Below are 5,923 nucleotides of genomic sequence, written 5' to 3' on the forward strand. Positions count from 1 at the left end.
CAGAAGGGTCATGCCTTTATAGGCTGGGAGGTAGGTGTTGCGGTTGAAGCGTTCAATCGCTGCATTCCAGCTAGGATGCCCACCCCCACCCTAGCTGGCCAGCTCAGTGGGTATGTGATTTTATGCATCATGAAAATTCACTGATAAAGCTATAATTGAATGATCATTTCCAGTAGATGTCTGTCACACACACAAGGAGGCTGGGTGGAGCAGCTAGACTGTCGTAAAGGATCTGTCACCTTCATTGTTTCCTTGCATGTGTTCCCAGCACTGCCAGCGTCTCCCACACACCAGGAAGATGACAGATGGAGTTCTAAGGGACCCTCATGCTTCCTGAAGCGCTTCCCTCCTCTTCCCTGTCTATCTCCTTTGGAAATATATTGTAACCCAGCCAATCAAGCTTGCGTTTCTTTCAGTAGAAACAGTTTCAGGGCAGAAGAGAAAGGCGGGAAGCAAATACCTTTTCTGGACAGAGACTAGAATTTTAGCTTTCAAGACTATAGAAACAGTTGCTGTTAGGATGCTTCACGGTCCTTGTTTTTCTGACCGTGGGAAGCAGAGCAGTTGATCATGGGAAAGTGCTGTTCGGAAGGTGAATGCTACAGTTACACCAGAATTGTCCTTAGTCAACCACGGGGCTTTTGGCTGGATGTTCACTGCTGTTCCTTCAACCACACCACCTTTTGGGAAATTTGTAAGAAGTGTGTTGACTGGATGGATTGTGTGTCGCCCAGGTCTTTTCATCTCACCAATACGCACAAAGAAAAAGCACTGTCCAGAATAAGAAATGGTAAAGATTCTATACCTAAGAAGCCAGTGAGCCATGGCAGTTCAGTGCTCGAGGAGGAGGGGTGCAGCATAAAACAACCCATGGGAGACTGGCTTGCTAAAGCTTTGAGAAGCACGGTCCTAAGATTTTATCCAGGGGTTGGAGAACACTTGCTATTCTTCCAGAGGACCTGGGTTCAGTTCCCTGTACTCACATGGCAACTCACAACTGTCTAATTCCAGCTCCAGGGGATCTAACACTTCCAGTTTCAGTGGGCTCCGGCAATCATCTCCACATACCCACCCGCAGACACACACAACCATGCATTATTAAAGCTAATAAAAATAATTTTTTAATCTGGTGTCGTCATTTTTAAAAACTAACATTTCTGTTACACTTTGATAATAATTTTTGCCTTTGAAACAGATACAGTTTATACATGGGTCATGAAAACAATATTCCAATGGGAAGTATGTTAACCTGAAAGGTGTTCCTGGAGAGAAAATGTCAATGCCTGGAGGAACCTATTAGTGAAATTCCAGGGCACGGAGAACTCTTCAGGAATTTAGGTTATGGGCATTTCCAATGGGTGAGAAAGGGAAGGGGTTTCCTGTTACATGCTTCCTTGAGATGATGTCCCAAGTGTCTATGTTCCTCATTGTAAAATGATTCTATTCTTGAACTTCAAAAATAACTATCTGCCCCTCTCTATATAGAAAGAATATAATATAATTATATATTATATGTTCTAATATAAAGAGGATACAGGTATAGATGACTGCATTATATATATTTTTAAACATAATTGGTATTATTACTTAACTAAGATTACATATCTAGCAACTATCTGGATATTACCAATGCCTGGTCCATTTTCTCAAAGTCTTACAAAATTAGTATTCAAGATATATTGGATTGATTTTTCTCTTGATAAGTCAAACTGCTGAGTCATGATGTGTGTTACAGAATTAGGAAAGTATTGATACAGAGACAAGCAACAGAATTCAAGAGTGTTAATGGACTCTGGCACAGTAGATGGGGGTGAAGGTCTCACTGTCTGCATCCTAGTGAGAACAATTAAAGATTCCCAGAAGGCTCTGGTGCATGGCTGCCCCAAGCAGAGCGTTTAATAGCATCTCTGCCTTTCCTGGGAACTCTGACCCCCAAAGAACACTTCTTCCTCTGGCTTTTCTGTCATCAGAGTTGGCCTCAAGGTTGGTACTTGCTTTACAGTGGTAGAGTGCGGATCTGAAGCCTAGATCCCTTCTCATTCAGTATCCATAGCCACCTAACATCCGGAGAGTTATCCAGCCGTCTCGGAGGAGAAATCTTGAATCTGGAGTCATACCAGGCCACAATTGGAGCTGCCCTTTGGAGGTTGAGGGACAGATGCAGAGGGTCACAGGTGAGCGTCAGGGCCGTCCTCAATAAGGAACACCCAGGATCAAATAGACCGAAACTCACCTTTTCAAATCCCTTTCCCGGGGTCTGGAATACTGAGCCCATAGTGACATACAATTACAACTCTCCTTCACCATGTTAAATAAGGAACACAGGCAAGAGATAAATTCTGACCTATGTGCAGTCACGAAGAACAAGCAGGACTTCTGAGCATGAGATTTGCAGAAGTTATCCATTTACTGTGAACATGGGAAGGACCAGCAACCTCAGGCAGACAAGGTTTAATGAGAGAATCTGCAACTCACTAGCTTCATTTGTAGGGAGAATGTGAAGGTGTTGATTGGGAATGCCAAGACCTGCAGCACCAGATGGATGCCTTTCACCAAGGCGTCCTACACACACACTATGTCCCAGGCTTGTGGGCTGAGCTTGTCCTTGTTTGAACTGTTATCAGTGCTCACGTTCTTGCTGTTGTGCAGACACTGAACCAAGCAAGCAGGTCACAGACATTGTGTTTCCGAGAGCTCCCGCGGTGGTAATCTCATCCCGTTTTACAATGGAATCATCTCAAGGTCGGGACGTTGACTTAAGGCAGAGGTATCATTTGCATCTGCAGTGTATCCTACACACAGGGCAACCCTGTTGCTGCTGCTCTCTGTGAAATTGGAAGGGACACAAAGTGACTCTGGCCTCTCTAATTGTGGATTGGAGTTCTCTCCTACATACCAACCAGGAACCCTGGCTCTGTCCTTCCTGGAACTTCTTAAGACCCACAGAATGACTTTCCATGACTTATGCAAAATGACAGCATGTGAAATTCTACCAGTGTTTAGGCAAATGTGTCTCAAGTTTGGGTTTTGTCCTCTGGGCTCATGTCCCAACTTATTATAAAGCATAAGTGATTGGCATTGTGGTTGACTATTACTCACAAGCAATGCTCTCCCAAGGCTGAGGGGCTCCATTTTACCACTAGAGAAATAAGACAGAGGCTGTTATCTGCTTACAGAGTCAAAAGGGATGCACCCAAACCCAAATCACCGCTTAGTTAGGAGCACATAAGAGGGACAGGACTAGCATGTATTCTTGAACTTGGAGCCCATTTTGTGCTGAGATGTGTGCTTCCCATCCTTACTGCTCACATGTGTGTTTTAAATAGTTTTGCTCCATATCCATATTCAGCTTCCATAAAACACGTTGATGTTCTACACGTGTGTTCTCCTGAACCCATTGGCTTCTAAAGTAGAGATCAGGCATCCAACTGATGTTTTATCCCGAGTCCCAGCCTATTGTTTGGTTAAAAAGCTTCCTGTTGTACCCGGAGTTGTTCTGCTTGGAAGAACTTCTTTGTAATTTGTTTAAATGTGTCCGTGAAAAGGTACTGCCTTGCTTTCCGGAAGGCGTGAGTAAAACTTATTCTGAACTTAAGCAGAAGGGGGGTCACTTCGGCAGTCGGAAAGAGCCGTATTTCTTCTTCAATGGCTGTCCTTGAAGGCAGGATGCTGCGTTCATCAGCCCACCTCCCCATGGCATGCCTGTTAGCTTAGTTGGTTGGAGGATGGTACTAGTCATAAGCTTCTACTGCTGAGGTTTTAGAGGTGACCGTAATTGTGCTTGACAGCCATGTAGATGGATAAAAAGGTGGAGATGCTTCAAGCAAGAACAGTCCTGGGCTTGTTGGTGTGGTGATTGCATAAGCTGAGGTGCAGGGAGAAAAGACCAGGGTTACCGTGACTTTCTAACAGGAGTTCGCTGGGTGTGGTGGCCAATGTTCCTATTAGCAGAACTTGAGAGACTGAGACGGGAGGATCATAGGTTGGAGGTCAGCCTGGAATGCACAGGAAACTGGTGAGAGACATAAAGAGTGAGAGGGAGGGAGGAAGGGAAGAAAGGGGAGAGAGGGACAAGGGGGAGGGAGAGGGAGGGAGGGAGGAAGAGAGAGAAAGAACAGCCGATCTTCTTGAATTGGTACACAGCACCTGTTTAGCAAGCATAAGACAATGGAGTTGATCCCCAGCACTGCAATAATTTGTATACACACACACACACACAAACACACACACACATTTGTGTCTTATATACCTTCCATTTTTGCATAACTTAGGGAATATTTAACATGGAGAAAATTATGCACTGTTCTATAAATCTTTAGATTTTTGGTAAGCACCCACAAACAGTCTTCACAGTGACTTGGCCAGCTGGTTCCCTACTGGGGGCTTCCTTATTTCCTGCTTTCATATATATATGCATATTTGTATTAGTGTGGACACTGGTGTGGGTGCATGCGCATGTATGTACGTGTGGGTGTGTGTGCATATGTGTGTGCACACATCTGGGGACCAAGGTCAGGGTCGGGAATCATTGTTGCCTGGGAATGATTGTCAGTGGGGGTTATGGACATGTTCTATGATTAATGGTAATTATTGTACACCCCACGGGCGCATGGGAGGCCACTAAGCTGCACCTGCTACAAAGGTGGATGTCTCAGTGTCTCATTGTGTTTCATGAAAGCGGTTCCCAAAAAACCATGAGAGACATTTGATACTCCAGATTCACCAAATGAAGTGGCGCTCAATGAGTTCAGCAATTTATTACGAAAAGAAGACACATTCTACCTTCAGTCTAGTTTTGCCCTTAACTGAGTCCCATTTCAATCATTGTGTGCCTTGCTCTAATCCTGTTCAGCATTTGTGACTGGAAATTCTTTTAAATTATTCAAAGAATTAAGGTGAACCAGGAGAGGTAGCAGAGACAATGGGGAAAGGCAAGACCTGCTTGAAGGAAACAAATCCAATGAGATTATGTAGGAAGTTGCCTCCATGGAGAACTCACGGACTCCCTACTGCTGATTTTAGAAATTCAGAAACAAGAAAAACGAAACTCAAACAGAGAGAGGTTTATTTGCAATTTTCTAGAGCGCCTCCAACTGAGAGCTTCAACATAAACGAAGGGGCCTTGTGATGACAATGGCAGTGATGATAACTTAAACAGGCTGGTACTCCCTGGTTCAGTCTTGCAACTTTTCAGCGCAGAGCGAGAACATTTATATTTAATTACAGAGACTGATACGTAGACTCCCCATCCCACCATAATCACTGCACAGTGTTGATGGCGTTTTCTGATGGCCACTTTCTCTCATTTTCAGCTGGAGCAGCCTGCCCTCGGCAGCGGGCTATACCCTTTCTTCCACCTCCTTGATTTCAGAGGACACGACCTTGCCATCCACCACTTCCTCTACCACGGTCTTAATCTTCCTGGTTTTCTTGATATCTGTGTGTGCGTATGAAACATCAGAGGTTGGAACAGGCCCGTGGCTACCCTGTTATACATTTCCACTTCCAGCTATTGCTGCTATCATTTATTTCCTCTTCTAAGGGAAAAATAAAAGCCCCGAACCAGTTCTTTTTCTTGTGTAATCTTAAGTTGACTTTATAAGAAAGCACAGACAATATATCACTCTCCCCAAATTTATATATTAACCTCCTTCCCCCCTCAGATGGACACAGACACTCTCTAGTGAAATCCACATTTCAGTTGTCTAGTTCCTTTTCAGGGTCACTGTCTGAGCAATAGCACAGGCTAAGAAATTGCCTTGTCATAGCAACTGTGCCAAGATCCCCACTTGGAGGGGGACTTTTACATGACATGCAAGATTTTTAGAATCCTGATGTCTTGGGACTGGTGAGAACTCAGCTGGTAAAGTGCTTGCTAAAAAAGTGTGGGGACCTGAGTTCTGGTGCTAGAACCCAGGGTTCG

Source organism: Alexandromys fortis, unplaced genomic scaffold (genome assembly GCF_014885135.2).
Source record: "Alexandromys fortis isolate MF-2015 unplaced genomic scaffold, M_Fortis_MF-2015_v1.1 scaffold_31, whole genome shotgun sequence".
Classification (NCBI taxonomy): Eukaryota; Metazoa; Chordata; class Mammalia; order Rodentia; family Cricetidae; genus Alexandromys; species Alexandromys fortis.